This window comes from Hippoglossus stenolepis, chromosome 14 (genome assembly GCF_022539355.2).
Source record: "Hippoglossus stenolepis isolate QCI-W04-F060 chromosome 14, HSTE1.2, whole genome shotgun sequence".
In the NCBI taxonomy this organism is placed as follows: Eukaryota; Metazoa; Chordata; class Actinopteri; order Pleuronectiformes; family Pleuronectidae; genus Hippoglossus; species Hippoglossus stenolepis.
Window position 1 is genome coordinate 3,088,265 of NC_061496.1, and position 18,617 is coordinate 3,106,881.

General features: G+C 41.1%; 1 pseudogene; it reads left to right on the plus strand.

Moving 5' to 3' along the window:
* The first annotated feature begins 1,349 nt into the window (after window positions 1-1,349).
* LOC118121264 lies at window positions 1,350-17,972 on the plus strand (annotated as a pseudogene).
* The last annotated feature ends 645 nt before the right edge of the window (window positions 17,973-18,617 follow it).

An 18,617-nucleotide genomic window follows, 5' to 3' on the forward strand; every position in this document is an offset into this window, starting at 1 on the left:
ATCAAACAACTCAGGAAGGAGCAGGACCAAAGTACGTCCTGTCTTTTATATAAAAAAACACCAAAGCCGTAAGATGTGTTTTTTCAGAATCCACTTCCACAAGGTGGAACTATATTCTTGACATTAAGTGTTTCATACAGCGCTTTGCCTCGCCGCCGGTAGTTGAGTCAGGACTGATAAGAACCAATCAGGAAGTGAATGTTGATGAAATATTGCCTTCAAATGCCTGCGCTTTTGTCAGCCCACACTACAACATTTTTCAAACTAAAACTGGGCCGGGCATTTCCAAACTGGCTCATTTAGGTGAGCAAAACTTGGAGTAGTGTAGCAGTCACAGTGATGCATTCAACAGATTATTGCTTTCCAAAAATAGCGAATAAATCAAATCATAGCAACGCCTGACGAACCGTTTCCACTCGACTCAGCTTTCTGAGAAGTTGCAGCCTAGTTAGTACGGCAGACATTAAAATGAGTTTAGTTTGTGGCACCAAGAGAACACAACATTCTGCATGTTCCTCAGTGTGTTTGTCTTCTCCGAACCTGATTCCATTATAAACTTTGAAAGCATGAGAAATTTAATATTTTCACCATAACTCCTGCACACGGTCAGTGCTGAATTCATTTTGAATGCAACGTATAATTCATTTTCTGTGGCATGATTTGATTTAATCGTATACGCCATTAAACACCACTTTTATCATGGTTTAATTTACTTAGGGATAAAAACTATTTCTTAACTAGTTTGCTGTAACTGCGGCCGTATTGCTCACAGAGGCTGGGTCCTTTATGTCATAAGAAATTTGAAGAGAGTAAAGGCATAAAGAGAAGATTTGATGTTGGAAGATCAGAAACATATCACACATGCCCTTGTTTGTCATGAGTTACACCCATACATCAATCAAAGCATTCTGTACTTCTGTTTAGGCAAGAATCCGGCTCCATACAGGAATCTCCTTCTTCGTTGTTCACATTTGAAAGGCACCCGGCATTAATAGTAATATTAATAATAATAATAATAATAATAAGCTGTATTTATAGAGCACTTTTCATAACATATGTTGCAAAGTGCTTCATAAAGGCAGCATAAAAACAGGTTGTAAAACATTAACAACGTGTAAGATTCTCAGTAAGTGATAAAGATAAAGAATGCACTTTAGCAGGGTCGCACAGAGGTTGTGTGCCATTTCAGAATTGTGTCGGTTGCAAGCCCCACTGGTGCGCAGTTGTCCCATAACGGTGTTTTGTTCCCAGCAGCCAGTGACTCATCGCCCAGTCACACCCACACATATAATGTATATATAATTGCGTACGTTCTCTACTGACCACTCAACCTCCAGGTTCACATTCTCTGCTTCCTACGCCTTCTCATCTCTCAGGTAATTTTATGAGAGAATTCTATCTGATTTACGTGTCGGGGGATTTTTCTCCATTCCCAGCTCTGTTTGTTATGATTTGCTCCATATACAGATAAAATGAGTTTAGTTCAATCCCCAACTCATCTGTGGGTCTCGGGGGTCTTGGCACATTTTGTTCCGCAAAAAATTGTAATACAATCAAGCAGCAATCAGGTGCATTTCTGTTCAGATTTAAAAATATGTCTAAAAAGCATTTTTTGTTCATTACAGGACAACTGTACATCCTCAGCCATGGGCATCAGCTTTTCAATCAATGCCTTTGCCTCGGAGCTGTTCCAGACTCTGAGCGATGCAAACCCATCGGGGAATATATTCTTCTCTCCGCTGAGCATCAGTTCAGCTCTGGATATGGTCTACCTGGGAGCCAGAGGAGACACAGCTGCTCAAATGGAAAAGGTACATCACACCATGTCTCTGTTCCCTGTCATTCAGAGACTCTGTGAGCTGTGGGACCAGTTGGTTAAGAAGGTGGAGCAGACTGAACGGTGTTTCTAAACCATCTGTTCTTCTGACTCTAGATAAATCCCCTGACATAGTCCAGTAAGGTTCTCTGACAGCAGACATTGAACTGACAAAGGAGTTCAGTTCATTAAACCAGTTTGTTTTCTTAGTCAGGAAGAACAAATCTTTACAGTTTATTTGTATCTTATTTTTCGTCTCATCTATTAATGACTTCAGTAAAAAATGTGCAGATTTCAATCTGCAGTGTCTCACTCGGGTTTCTGCTAATAAGAAATTCTATAAACAGATTCTAATAGAATATGTAGAATTTGCAGGTGAGAGATGAGATTTTGGCGCCTTCTGATTTCTACATTTACAAGTGGGCTGGCAGGAAAATCCCAGAAAATGTTCTGAGCAGCTATTGACCAGATGAGCTTCCTCACCTACAGACCTGACCTGAGGTGCACATCTGAAAGATTTAAATGTCATGTGTCAATCCAAACTTCCACACAGGTTCTGTCATTCAGCTCTGGGTGAAGAGTTCCACGCTGAATTCAAGAAGCTAACGACATCAACTCACCATCGGCATCAAACATTCTGAAAACAGCCATCATCAGGAGAAAACCAAAGTTCCTCCTGTGAGTTTTCTCATTTTCCACTTATCAAAGCTGAAATTGATGCTTAAATTGGTTTTTTAAATTCCTTTGAAAGTATAAGATGAAATCTGCTCTCTAAAAGTAATTCCTGAAGCACGTAAGTACTTCACCAGTCAGGCCTGAAGACTGTGGATTTCATCAGGCCGCTGAGGCGAAAGTAGAGTGGAGATCAACACCTGGTCGAAAGCAGCAGACAGAAAGTACGACTTTACACCTTGAATTCGAATGAAAAAGGAATAAATTTTTCCTACATTGTTCTGAATTGTCAGGTTTTCTGTTACATTGCATAAAATAAAGATCTCCTAGCCGAGGACAGTCACTGATGGTACGTAGGCTGGTTCTGGTCAATGCCATCTACTTTACAACTGATAAACGCTTGATAAAAGCAACCACCAAAGATAGATGCCTTTAAAGTCAGCCAGGTAAAAATCGCCTTCATCACAATGGCATGCTGTATTGTGTCCTCATTCGTGGTTACATTCTATGTCCCTTAGCTCTCAAACTAGAGTAGATAGTAATTTCACTTAAACTTATAAAGGATTTGTTAGAAACTTTGATTTGATCCAAACGCTCTGGGTTGATTGTGTCTGTGTGTCAGAATGAGAGCAAAACCACAGTCCAGATGATGTACCAGAAATGAATCTGCACTGCAACTACGACCTGACTGTGCTCTGCAGATCCCCGGAGCCAGCTGCATGAGAAGGATGAGCTCAGCATGTTCATCCTGTTGCCTAAAAAGGTCCACAGACGGCCCGACCTCTAAAGCTGAAGGTAATAGCATAAAATCAATTGATCAGATTGTTTTCACATTGAGAAGTTTCAGATAAAACCTGCTGCCTTACCCCGACGAGTACCTAACAGCAGACAGACACCTGGTGAAGGGAAGGAAAGCCCATGCACTCAAAAAGCCAGATATTTTCCTTAATGACACTGTTTTAACTAAAACAACTGTTTAGCTAAAACGAGGCAACAGCAGCTCAGGCCGATTTTTAGGGGGTGGAAGATAACAAGATGGAGAATATCCCTTGTACTGCACTTTAATGCCTACTACCAGTTGGTGTTATCGATGTTAGCGACTACCAGCAGATGGGGACATAACTTCAGTTTCTTCTCAGTAATTTTAGCGTCATCAGATGTTTCTAGCCTTTTAACTACAAGACACTTAGACTTTCTTAGCTTTTAAGATCAAATGTATTTGCTCTGTTCCAGCTGAGAAGGAGGGGTGGATGCTGGAGAGGCTGAAGGAATGGACCAACAAGAAAAACAATGACGACAAGTCATAATGGGCCCACGCTCACCTGCCAAAGTTCAAGCTGAGAGGACTACAGCTGAACGCAGCTTCGTCCGTTGCATGACGGACGCGTTTCATGTGCCACAAAAGGCCGACCGTCTGCATGAACGGCAAAAGAGATCTGTTCCTGCTCCAAGGTGGTACACAAGGCCGTCGTGGAGGTGAACGAGAGGCACGGAGGCGCTGCGGATGCGGCCAGGAGCCGGGCTTCACACTTGCTGGGTTGAAGGAGAACACTTCACAGCAGACCACTCCCTTCTCTTCTACATCAGCCACAATAAAACCTTAGACCATCCTCTTTTCGGCAGGGTTCTCGTCTCCTCAGTAGACAGAACCAGGAGAGGAAGATATTCAAATAAAGGCTTAATCCTTAAAATGTAAGCCATTTTCTGTGTTTTGTCGTTTTTGCACTAGTTATAGATGAAGCTATTAATTAATGAAGAATATCAAGTGATTTGTGTGTTGATTTTGGAAAGACAATTTCTGAGTTTGTGTTTCACATGTGAGAGGAAGCAGCAGGAGATCGTCCGGCCGACTCTGTTCACAACAATACGCTGTCCAATATTGAATATGGTTAAAATGGTTCTAATAAGTGAGATATAAATGTGCAGTATATTTCCTGCTGTGACAGAATTACAACATATAAACCAAAGATAAATCAAAGAAAGAATAATTGATGATAACAGCGAACCAGCAAAGTTTGTAATCAGAGTATTCATGCAGTTTATAGCAGAATTAAAAACTGGAAAAGCAATACATAAAATTGCACTAATGCCCACTTCAGAAAAAGGTAAAAATATTAAAATATATGTAATGCATTTTGAAGATATTTATGCCCCAGCGAGGCGTGATAACACCGGTCCTGCTTTTTTTGAAATGGTTCCTTCATCTTGATAAATTCACGGCCCAACAAAGTGATCCTCCAGGCCACTCTATCCCAGGGTTCATTGCTGTTTTCGGGTTAGGATAATGGCGGCGGATAAAGACCAAAACATCTGATGACACTTGAAATGTTTGTAACATGCTTCAACTCGCATGTTAAGAAACCAAGGAACCAGAACTGGGCCAGATTGTTACTGAGCCTCTGACATTCTTGCTCTGAGGGTCGTGGTACAATGCACACGGATGAAGACCATCACACTATAATATACGCTCATGAAAGACACAAGCTCTGCAAACCCAGCACACGACGGCCACATGTAAACACACATGCTGCATGTGCACAGATGCACACTCACTGATTCCCACATACCGGGAACCCCCAGCCCCTCCATCCTTCACACTGACAACAACTGCAACTTTGCAGACGAGGTGCACTGCAGAGCTTTGATCCGTATTTTCCATTTGGCCCAGAACAAAGCAGGACTTTGTTTTAGTCCTCAGTAGATTGAGTTGCATTTCACGGTATAAAAATTCTTCACTTGAATCAGCATTGACCTGGGCCAGAATTTATTACAGACCTTCGCTGGTGTTGGGACCTGGTATTTGTGAACTACGTCTCGGCCTACATGTGTAGTCAAACCTGACGACGTTAGTTCTTTGTTCTGGAGACAAACCAGAGCCTCCAGAACTCAGTCTCCCAGGGTGCTTCAACGTCACACAGAGGTGTGAAAATTACCAGGGACACAAGTTTTCCAACCACTATTGGTCACTGGGCCTGTATGATCTCATGAGGGGTAGACCAGGCCAATATAAGCCAAGTCCTCTCTTCTTGTCTCGACTCATTCTCTTCCACCAACTCTCCAAGAGGAGAAGTGGCTTCCAGCTCACCTCTTTCTGCTCAACTTCACGGAGGAGAGGTGCTTCCACTCCACCCAGTAGAGGGAAACTTCACACCACAAGCTTCACTAACTTCCTTCAAGCAGGCCTGACTGGAGCAGATCACAAAACCTTCCAAAAGGCAGCGTACGCGTAGAGCCTGCCTAAGAACTTCAGCACAAGAGCTGCACGCACAGCAGAACCACAACAACAGAGCCACAAACCAGCAAGACGACTTTCACTGGACTTAAACAGCACATCAACTCTTTTTTTCTTTTCATGATTTGGGAAAACACAACTGGGCTTAATAATTACACGAATAAGTAAAGACTGATTATTCATCGTTAGATGTTTGTAAGTTGATTGAAAGTTGCTGTGACATTTTACAGGTTATTGAAAGTTAATTTGCTATGTTATGCTCTCTTTTATGTCTTTTTGCATGCAACTAGCTACTTTCTCTAACTCTACACGCATACTACTTATATATTTATATATAGGTTAATCTTAAAATTTAGGTTGTAATTTACATATTCTATACAATGTTTTTCACAAATGTTGTTTTCATTAATATTACATAGTGTGAATTCTTTTTTGGGCTAATCCTCTTACTGTTTATGAACCCTCTATATCCTTCAACTTTGCTAACTATCTATATACAATTTTGGGTTAGTATTCATTTGTATTTAATCAGATTTTCAAATTTGTACTTTGTACTTTTAAGTGACTTAATCAACAAATTGGCCATCTTTTCCTTCCTTTCTTTTGACTGGTGTTCTAGAAAACTTTCATTAATTATAGTTATTTATTTAATATTATTATTTTTATTGGCTAATATTCAATATTTTGCTCTAATAACCAATTTATTGAATAAAGCACGATATTATCGGTGTCACGCTATTGTAACAATTGCGTATTTAACACTGTCCATGCAGACAGTCAGATCTCGTAGTTTCAGCTGCAGTTGTGCACAGACTCAAGTATTCACCACGCCCTGTCTCATGGTGAGAACTTTCCTTCACTCTTTGCTCAAAATTGCTGCCTGAATCTGATGTCATAATAGAGACATTTGTGTGCGATCATGTGCACCCTACTCTGCCATATATTGAAAAGAAGCTAGAAACAAAATGCCTGAATCCACCATTTACTGGATAGCACCAAGACAGATGCTAACTCAAGAGACAGACAGACGGAATAAAAATCTCCACTGACTAATGTCTTACTGCTGTTTTAACTGTTTTCTTCAGTACTTATGATTTCACCTCCTGCTGACCCTATATGCGTAACTAGTGCTGGGTTGTTTCTCCTTCTAGCAGAAAGCGATGCAAGACGTAAACGCTTGGTTGCTTATCACATTGTATAAAATGTCCCTTTTAACGACTCCGTGTTAAATTTGAAGCCTTGTTGCTGACTGTTTAACCTTTCGTGAGCTAATACCAAAACCAAAGATAACCCGGTCTGAGAAACTCATTATTTCACATCTCATGATAAATTCTACTACACAGACAAACAAAGTGAAAAAACATAACCTCCTATGGAGGTAAAAACTGAAATTAAATTCTACTTAGGGTTTGGAAAAGGCAACAAATGCATTTAAAGTAAAAATCTGTTTGAAAACCAACAGTTTCTTGTAAATAATAAATGTGTGAGGTTATTGATTATTGATTTATGTGTTTTCTGATTTGGTCCTTACATGAAATCAGGCACTTCTAACTTATATAAGTAGAAGTGTTTTAATTATTAACATTCAAAGAAATTCTTCATGAACTCATATTGTGACTCAGGTTCCACGAGGTGTTATATAAACTATGTTCAAGGTGTGAGGGAGAGCGTGAAAGGAGGGAGGGCTTGAAGAGGTGGGGAGTCTGGTGGCAGTTATGTAACAGTGGGTCCAAAGGTTTATGATGGTTGCCAGTGGTTACATCAGACTCTCCTTGATGGGGTGTGAGGACTTTAGACATTATCTCAGTAAACTTGCACAGACACACATTTCTAATGGTGGCCCTGAGGAGCTCAACGCACTGCAACTCAAGAAAACATATGCAAACGGACAAAACACAAGCAAAGTAAGAAAACGTCTTCATCAATTTGACAACACAACACATTACAGAAAACGCTGTACCCTGGAAACGACAACTGAAGTGTTTCCCAGGGGACACCTAAAAGTGATGGACACTGCTGCCACAGGAGCCAAAAACATCCAAACGTCCCACAAATTCATTCCACAATATGGACGATACATTTCTGGAGAGGAAGGAAGAATGAACGCTTGGCGGCTAAATTACCACAAACAGGGCTTGCTTGTTAGCGCTGTTTCTTCAGTTCAACAGGAAAAAACGGCATGTCTCTAGCTCAGACCATTGAGGAGTCATGACGCTCTAAAGACAACATGATATTTGAGATCGTATACGATCCCAGTGGCTCTCAGAAGGTTAACAGTAGACATCTGCAGTAATAAAGTTTATTATTTATAACAAATAAGTTCTAAAGACAAATAAACACACTTCATCAGAGTCATCGCACAAAGAGGTTGTGCAAACATTTCCTCAAACTTGTGTCGGTTGTGTTTTTTCCCACTGGTGCGCAGTTGGTCTATAACGGTGTTTTGTTCCCAGCAGTCAGACTCATCGCCCAGTCACACCCACACACATATATTGTATATATACTGCGTACGTGTTCTCTACTGACCACTAACCTCCAGGTTCATGCATTTCTCCTTCTTGCTTCCACGTCTTCTCATCTCTCACAGGCATTTTGCATTTATAATTCTGTCTGATTTGACGTGCTGGGGATTTTCCTACGCTTGAGAGAATGTGTTATAATTTGGCTCCATATACAAATAAAATTGAGTTTAGTTCAATCCCAACTCATCTGGTGTAACTTGTATCTTTATACATTTTGTTCCGCAAAAAATTGTTATACAATCAAGCAGCAATCAGGTGCATTTCTGTTCAGATTTAAAAATATGTCTAAAAAGCATTTTTTGTTCATTACAGGACAACTGTACATCCTCAGCCATGGGCAACAGCGGCAGCAGCGACAACAGCAGCCAGCAAAGTGGCTCAATCAGTATAACAGTCCAAAGGTCAATGCAAAGGTCAATCCAAAGCTCAATCGACATCTCAGGCAATGTGGAGCTGTACCGGACTCTGAGCCAAGCAAACCCATCGGGGAATATGTTCTTCTCTCCGCTGAGCATCAGTTCAGCTCGCTATGGTCTACCTGGGAGCCTGAGGAGACACAGCTGCTCAAATGGCCCAGGTACATCACACACCATGTCTCTGTTCCCTGTCATTCAGAGAGACTCAGAGCTGTTCTGAGCAGCTGACTTGAGATTAGCTTCCTCACCTACAGACCCTGGACTCTGAGGTGCACATCTGAAAGCATTTAAATGTCATGTGTCAATCCAAACTTCCACACAGGCCCTGTCATTCAAACCTGGTGATGATGTCCACGCCGAATTCAAGAAGATAATCGCAGCCCTCAACTCACCATCGGCATCATACATTCTGAAAACAGCCAATCGTCTGTATGGGGAGAAAACCGCAAAGTTCCTCCCTGTGAGTTTTCATTTTCCACTTATCACAGCAGAAATTGATACTTAAATAGATTTTTTTTTTTTACTTCCTTGAAAGTATAAGATGAAATCTGCTCTCTGCAGCAATTCCTGGAAGCCACATGTGAGTACTACCAGTCCGACCTGAAGACTGTGGATTTCACTGTGCCGCGATAGCAGAGTGAGATCAACACTCTAATGAGCAGCAGACAGAAAAATACTTAGCACCTGAATTGAATGAAAAGGGGAATAAATCTTTCTACATTGTTCTGAATTGTCAGGTTTTCATTACATTTCAGATAAAATAAAGATCTCCTGAAGCCGGCAGACAGTCTCTGATGGTATGAAGCTGGTTCTGGTCAATGCCATCTACTTTAAGGGAAACTGGATGAACTGCTTTGATGAAGCAAACACCAAAGAGATGCCCTTTCAAGTCAACCAGGTAAAAAAGTCGCAAATCACAATTTAGCATGTTGTGTATTGTGTGTACTTCATTTATATGTTTACATTCTATGTCCCTTTTTTAGCTCTAAATCTAGAGAGAAAACTTAACTTAAACTTACAATGGATTTGTTAGAAACTTGATCCAAACGCACTAGTTGATTGTGTTTCTGTGTGTCAGACTGAGAGCAAACCAGTCCAGATGATGTTCCAGAAGAAGCACCCGAACTACAACTCCATCGGTGATCTGCAGATCCTGGAGCTGCCATGTCAGCGATGAGCTCAGCATGTTGATCCTGTTGCCTAAACAGTCCACAGACGGCTCCGACCCTCTGCTGAAGGTACACAGAGTTAAATCAATATATTTTTTTCACATTGAGAAGTCAGATAAACCATGTTTCACTCTGCCGAAAGCACCTAATACAGACAGACAAAGCATATATTGTTGAAGGAAGTTGAACATCTGGTGCACTAAAAGCCAAATATGTTCTCAGGAGTTGGTAGAGACCAAAATGGTAAACTACTACATATATAATATATCTTACAACTGACCAGCCTGTGCAATGTTATTTGTCTTAACAGACACTGAGTTTACTAAACAACCAGTTTAGCTAAAAACGAGGCAACAGCAAATCAATCGATGACTGTTTGTTTTAGGGGTGGAATATACAACAAGATGGAGAATATCCCTTGTACTGCACTTATTAATGTCTACCACCAGTTGGTGTTATCGGACTAGCTGCATCACCAGCAGATGTTAGGACATAACTTCAGTTGTGTACCTTAGCCGCCATCAGATGTTTCAGCCTTTAATCACAAGACACTTAGACTCTTCTTAGTTTTATAGAGACGTGATCAAATGTATTTGCTCTGTTCCAGCTGGAGAAGGAGCTGACTGGAGAGGCTGGAAATGAATGGACCGACAGGGAAAACATGTTGTCCACCTGATGCCCACGTTCACCTGCCAAAGTTCAAGCTGGAGCAGGAGGACTACGAAGCTGAACAAGCCTCTTGTCCAAGCTGGGCATGACGGACGTGTTCTACGCCAAAGGCCTAATTCGTCTGGCATGAACGGTAAAAAGAGGATCATTCCTGTCTGGGTGGTACAAGGCCTTCGGAGGTGGAACGAGGAGGGGGCACGGAGGCGGCTGCGCCACAGCAGCTGGTCACTAATGGTTGTTGCATTCACAGCAGACCACCCCTTCCTCTTCTTCATCAGGCACAATAAAACCAAGTCCATCCTCTTCGTAGCCTCTCTCCTCAGTGATAGAACTGTGAGAGGAAGATATTCAAATAAAAGCTTAGTCCTTAAAATGTGGTCTTTATTTTCTGGGATTCAGGTTAATTAGCAGTTTTTTCTTCTGTTTTTGCAATGAAATTATAGATGAAGATATTAATTAATGAAGAATATTTTGTTCCACCAATGATTCGTAGGCTGATTTTGGAAAGACAATTTCGGAGTTTGTGTTTCTGTAAGGGTTTTGTATTTGCCGGTGTTTGGGTTCCACTCTTTTGAAGAGGTGTTTTTCTGTTTGATAGTATACTCCCTGTGTTTTGTTTCACACTCGGTTCTGTTTCCGTTTTATTTGTAGTCTGGGTTCTTGTGTCTCGTGTCTAGTTTTACTGGTGGTTCGTGATTGTCTGCACCTGTCCTCATGTGTTACACCTGTGTCCCATTGCCCTGTCTTCCCTGTGTCTGTATTTAAGCCTCTGTGCTTTCCTTGTCCTTGTCGATTGTTGTCTATCGTCGTTGTCTAAGTGCCGTGATGTGTCCTGTCCGCCTGTGTTTCTGTATCCCGTGTCTCCTGAGCTCCAGTCCTGTTCACCTGCAAGCCTCCTGTGTTTTCTTTGTGCTTGTTTGTTCAGTTTAACTTTTTTAAAGATTCTATGCTTATTCTTGTTTCTTCAATAAAAATATCGGGTTTAAACTTCAGATCTGGGTCCATCTGTCCCACCAAATCCTAATAACACATGTAAAGGAAGCAGCAGGAGATCGTCTGGTCAGACTCCGTCACAACAATAGAAGCTGTCCGATATTGAATATGGTTAAAAATGGTTCTATTGGCAAGATATAAATGTGCAGTATATTTCCTGCTGTGACAGAATGATCGGAGGGAAATAGAACAATGGAGCTGAGGTCACATTATGTCCCAGCTCCAGAGACATGTAGACGTCTGTATCAAACTATGCTAAAGGGTTTTCTCCCACCTCTCTTGTGAGCATTGTCTGCACCAGAGAGATTATAGTGGTGTAAGGTCTCGTAATAGATACGCGTTGCAGAAAGGATCCAGAAATAAAAGTATAAAGTTACTGGAGGTGTGCAAGTAAAATGAGCAGTTCACCGACATTTTTCAAGAAACAGGGCTGATGGAACATGTTTAAAATTACTGACAAAGAACCAACATTTTTTAAAATTGAATTAAAAGTAGTAAAACTCAAAGATCTGCTCGACTTCAAACTGCCAAAACAAAAAGCACAGTCATCAAAGATGTCTGACTGTCTGAGCCAAGTAGCCTGATAGCAGAAGGAATGGAAACTTTAAAAAACGTTATTACTATTAATTTACAAATTGTACAGATTGTGGCCAGATTTATCCTTTTAACTTTAACTCTTTAATGTTGTTTATTTGTCTTGTTTTAAATTTAACAGTTTTGACTTACAGCACCTTGAATCCAGCCTGTGTATGTAATGTGCTTGTTTCTTTTTTTTTAGATAACTTCATGTTACAAATGTCCTGTACATTGTTGTGATAAAAGTACAGTGTAAAAGTACAAAACATATAAAACATATCAAATCAGCGATAACAAAATGAAATGACATAGAACTGGCTCGTCAGATTCCCCTGACACTACCTCAGTGTCCCCGGGGTGGCGGTAGAGACTGCCCGGGAGTGAAACCACTGCAGAAGAAGAGAGGAAGCGAGGGAGGACAGTGCAGATGAAGTGATTACGTAGTTGAAGAACATCTGTTTATAAACAAACTGACATCTACCTCCTCTCCACCTGCGTGTGGATCCGTCCGAGCCGACCCTGCTCCTTTTCCTCGGGGACAAACAGCTGCTTTCATTGTTATTATTAGTATTACTAGTAATAGTACTTGTAGTTGTAGTAATAGTACTTGTAGTAGTAGTAGTTGTAGTAGTAGTAGTAGTATGCTGTTAAATGTACCAAACCTCCCCTGTACCTGCCAGTTTATTCTTATTATTATACACCTAGATACAGCTCAGTTAATGTAGTGTGATACATATAAATGTTGACTAACCTCAGTCAGGTTTTCATGTTAAACTTTTCGTCCATCCCATATGATGGGTTTGGTTTGCAGATTCAGTGACTTCTTTTAAATCACATTTGACAGCGTGATGTCATCTCTTTATTCTTATTTTAATTATTATTTTTGCTCTTGTGCAATGTTGTCTCTTTTATTGATTCTTCTTATTTACTTGTTGTTATGGCTTTACGTGATGATATCTTTCTTATTGCACATTGTATATAAAATATAATGATTTATAACTTACTTTGTCATTATTTTGATATACAAAGTCATTAGTTTTGAGAAATGGTTTTGAACTAGTAATTATTTATTTTGTAAATTAACTCATTATTGGCTTGTAACAAGTCATTATTTGAGATACTACATCATTATATTTGATTATAAATCATTTACTGCTCCATGGAAAATCAAGATGAAGTAACACCTCTGACATTGAATCTACATGTGTTCAGTGGAAAACAACCATAAGAAAATCCTCCCGTTGTCCTCAGATGTTCTGGTCACAGAAGGGGTGGGGGGTGAGGTAAGCTCCCTGCCTCCGGCCTCCATGTGTGCACTAACAGAGCCACGCCACAGTCACATTTTGAATGATAAACATATATATTTGTTTTGATGGTTTGAGTTGACTGAAGCTGCTGGGCTTGTCTCTGTGTCCCGCTGTGGGTTTCTCAGGAGGTGCTGGAAGGTGATGCGCACTGTTGATGACCGTGATCCCACGGACTGAACACCTCACCGTGCCCAGTTTCTCAGGCAAAGTTGATGCCACACAAACATGCAAACAACTGTATGAATCTGTGAGTGTTGACGACCGAAATGAAATATAAACCTGTGCCGTCCCTCTGAGTTTTCTCCACAATGCATCTTTGTCCTCCTGTGGCGCTACACAGATGATGGAGGTCCATCTGAGCAGAGACCAAGCTGTCAGGTCATAGCCAAAGCATCTGCGGTGGTGGGACAGCTGGTGAGGAAAGAGCAAAGACTGCGAGACTGGCAGTCATCAAACAACCCAGGAAGGAGCAGACCAAAGTACATCCTGTCTTATATAAAAAAAAAAACACCTCAAAGCTGCAAGATGTTTTTTCAGAACGACGACAAGGTGGAACTATATTCTGACATTAAGTGTTTACAGCGCTTGGCCTCGCCGCTTGCAGGTAGTTGAGTCAGGACTGATAAGAACCAATCAGGAAGCAATGTTGATGAGTCATTGTCTTCTAAATGTCTTTTGTCGTCCACACTACAACATTTTTCAAACGCTAAAACGGGGTCAGCATTTCCAAACTTCACCATTTAGTATAAAACCTGGGAGTAGTGTAAAGTAGTCAGTGAGGATGCATTCAACAGATTATTGTTTTCCGTAAAAATAAAGGAATAAATCAAATCATAGCAACGCCTGAAGAACCGTTTCCACTCGACTCAGCTTTCTGAGAAGTTGCAGCCTAGTTAGTACGGCAGACATTAAAATGAGTTTAGTTTGTGGCACCAAGAGAACACAACATTCTGCATGTTCCTCAGTGTGTTTGTCTTCTCCGAACCTGATTCCATTATAAACTTTGAAAGCATGAGAAATTTAATATTTTCACCATAACTCCTGCATTACCGTCAGTGCTGAATTCATTTTGAAATGCAACGTAATTCATTTTCTGTGGCATGATTTGATTTAATCGTATACGCTATTAAACACCACTTCTTTTATCATGGTGGTTTAATTTATTTAGGATAAAACTATTTAACTAGTTTGCTGTAACTGCGTCGATTATTTCACAGAGGCTGGGTCCTTTACATGGCAAGAAATTGAAGAGAGTAAAAGGCATAAAGAGAAGAGATTTGATATTGGAAGATCAGAAATATATCACACATGCTCCTTGTTGTCATGAGTTACACCTACTACATCAATCAAATATATTCTGTACTTCTGTTTAGGCAAGAACTGCCCATACAGGGTCTCTTCGTTGTTCACATTTGAAAGGCACCTCACATTAGTAATATTAATAATAATAATAATAATAAGTTGTATTTATAGAGCACTTTTCATAATATGCTATGCTGCAAAGTGCTTCATAAAGGCAGATAAAACAGGTTGTAAAGACAACGTAAGATTCTCAGTAAAGTGATAAAGATAAAATAAATGCACTCTTTAGCAGGTCATCGCACAAAGAGGTTGTGCAAACATTTCTCAGAATTGTGTCGGTTGCGTTTTTCCCACTGGTGCGCAGTTGTCCTATAACGGTGTTTTGTTCCTGTGCAGTCAGTGACTCATCGCCCAGTCACACCCAAGACATATATGTATATACTGGTGTACGTGTTCCTACTATTCACTCAACCTCCAGTTCACATTCTCTGCTTCCAATGTTTCTCATCTCTCAGTGGGTGCATATACCCTATCTGATTTTACGTGTCGGGGATTTTTCTCCATCTCCAGTCTGTTTGTTATGATTTGGCTCCATATACAGATAAAATTGAGTTTAGTTCAATCCCAACTCATCTGGTGGGTCTCGGGGGTCTTGGCACATTTTGTTCCGCAAAAAATTGTAATACAATCAAGGAGCAATCAGGTGCATTTCTGTTCAGATTTAAAAATATGCTCAAAGTATTTTTGTCTGGTCACAGGACAACTGTACATCCTCAGCCATGGGCATCAGCTTTTCAATCAATGCCTTTGCCTCGGAGCTGTTCCAGACTCTGAGCGATGCAAACCCATCGGGGAATATATTCTTCTCTCCGCTGAGCATCAGTTCAGCTCTGGATATGGTCTACCTGGGAGCCAGAGGAGACACAGCTGCTCAAATGGAAAAGGTACATCACACCATGTCTCTGTTCCCTGTCATTCAGAGACTCAGAGAGTCAGAGCTGTGGACCAGTTAAGATGGAGCAGACTGAACGGTGTTTCTAAACCATCTGTTCTTTTCTGACTCTAGATAAACTCTTTATTACTAAGGGTCTGAGGTGATGTGCTGTTCTCTGACAGCAGGACATTGAACTGACAGTTGAGTTCAGTTCATTAAACCAGTTTGCTTTCAACAGAAGAAATCTACAGTTTATTTGTATCTTATTTTCGCCTCATCTATTAATGACTTCAGTGTGAAAATGTGCAGATTTTAATCTGCAGTGTCTCACTCGGTTTCTACACAAGAAATCTCTATAAACAGATTCTACGTGTGAATATGTAGAATTTGCAGGTGAGAGATGAGATTTGGAACTCCTTCTGATTTCTACATTTTACAAGTGGGCTGGTGAAATCCTAGAAAATGTTGGGAGCAGCTGACTTGGAGGATTAGCTTCCTCACCTACAGACCCTGGACTCTGAGGTGCACATCTGAAAGCATTTAAACAATACAGTCAATCCAAACTTCCACACAGGCCCAAGCCATTCAGCTCTGCGAAGAGTTCATTGAATTCAAGAAGTTAATCGCAGACATCAACTTCACCATCGGCATCACATCCTGAAAACAGCCAATCGCCTGTATGGGAGAAAACCGCAAAGTTCCTCCCGTGAGTTTTCATTTTCCACTTATCATCAAAGCTGAAATTGATGCTTAAATTGATTTTTTTAAAAGTTCCTTTGAAAGTATAAGATGAAATCTGCTCTCTGCAGCACCGGAAGCCACGTGGTAAGTACTCACTGGTCAGGCCTGAAGACTGTGGATTTCATCAAGCCATGAGGCGAAAGCAGAGTGAGATCAACACCTGGCCGAAAGCAGCAGACAGAAAGTACGACGCCTACACCTGAATTGAATGGAAAAGGAATAAATCTTTCTACATTGTTCTGAATTGTCAGGTTTTCTGTTACATTGCAGATAAAATAAAAGATCTCCCTGAAGCCGAGGACAGTCACTGATGGTACGAGGCTGGTTCTGGTCAATGCCATCTACTACGCAACTGATGAACCGCCGGATAAAGCAACTACCAAAGAGATGCCATTTAAAGCCACCAGCCAGGTGTGCAAATCGCTCATCACACTTAGCATGTTGTATTGTGGTCCTTTCATTCTGGTTATTACATTCTATGTCCCTTAGCTCCTCAAACTAGAGTAGATAGTAATTTCACTTAAACTTACAAAGGGATTTGTTAGAAACTTTGATTTGATCCAAACGCCTCAGTTGATTGTGTTTCTGTGTGTCAGAATGAGAGCAAACCAGTCCAGATGATGTACCAGAAAATGAATCTGCACTGCAACTACGACCCTGACCACGCTCTGCAGATCCTGGAGCTGCCGTATGAGAAGGATGAGCTCAGCATGTTCATCCTGTTGCCTGAACAGTCCACAGACGGCTCCGACCCTCTGCTGAAGGTGGCCAGTATAAAATCAATTGGATCAGGATTGTTTTCACTGAGAAGTTTCAGATAAAACCTGCTGCCTACCTGACGAGCACCTAGAACAGCAGACAGAGCAATCTTTGGGTGAAGGAAGTTGAACATCTATACCAAAAAGCCAGATATTTTCCTTTTAACAGACACTGTTTTACAAACAACTGAAGTTTGTTAAAAACGAGGCAACAGCAGCTCGTCAGATTTTTTTAGGGGGTGGAATATACAACAAGATGGAGAATATCCCTTGTACTGCACTTATTAATGCTTACCACCAGTTGGTGTTATCGATGTTAGCTACCACCAGCAGGATGTTAGGGGACATAACTTTGCTGGGTGTACCCAGCGTCATCAGATGTTTCAGCCTTTTAATCACAAGACACCCCCTCTGCTTAGTTTTAAGATCAAATGATTGCTCTGTTCCAGCTGGAGAAGGAGGTGACGCTGGAGAGGTTGAAGGAAGGGACCAACAAGAAAAATAATGACGAAGCAAGTCATACGGCCCAATGCTCACCTGCCAAAGCTCAAGCTGAGGAGGACTACGAGGCTGAACGGTTTCTGTCCAAGCTGGGCAGTGACGGACGGTTTCGCGCTGGCGTAAGGCCTGACTGTCTGGCAGCGAACGGCAAAAGAGATCTGTTCCGTCTAAGGTGGTACACAAGGCCGCCGTGGAGGAACGAGGAGGGCACGGAGGCTGCCGCGATGCGCCACAGAGCCATGTTCACTAATATTTGCTGTGGGCTGGGGTTGAGGAACACTTCACAGCAGACCACCCCTTCCTCTTCTACATCAGCCACAATAACTCCAGACCATCCTCTCTTCTCCAGGTTCTCGCTTCCTAGTAGACAGAACTAGGAGAGGGAAGATATTCACAAGGCTTAACTTCTTAAAATGTGGTCTTTATTTTCTGTGTTTTTGTCTGTTTTTGTTCTGAAGTTATAGACAGCTATTAATTAATGAAGAATATCAAGATTTGTGTGTTGATTTTGGAAAGACAATTCTGGAGTTTGTGTTTCATATGAGGAAGCAGCAGGTAGATCGTCCAGGTCAGACTTCCACTGCAAAACAAAGAGGCTGTCCGATATTGAATATGGTTAAAAATGGTCTTTAATAAGTAGATATAAATGTGCAGATATTTCTGCTGTGACAGGAATTACATAACATATAAACCAAAGATAACCAAAGAAAGAATAATGATGATGAAGAAGTGAACCAGCAAAGTTTGTAATCAGAGTATTCATGGAATATAGGAGAATTAAAAACTGAAAAGCAATAGTATAAATTGCACTAATGCCTCACTTCCAGAAAAAGAAAAATTAAAGAGTATGAATTGCATTTGAAGATAGTTTGCGTCCCACAGGTTAGATAACACCGTCCCGCTTTTTTGAAATGTTCCTTCCATCTCAGCACCACGGCTCAACAGGCGGATTCCTCTCAGGCCGACTCATCTCGCAGGGTTCATTGCTGTTTTTCGGGTTAGGGATACG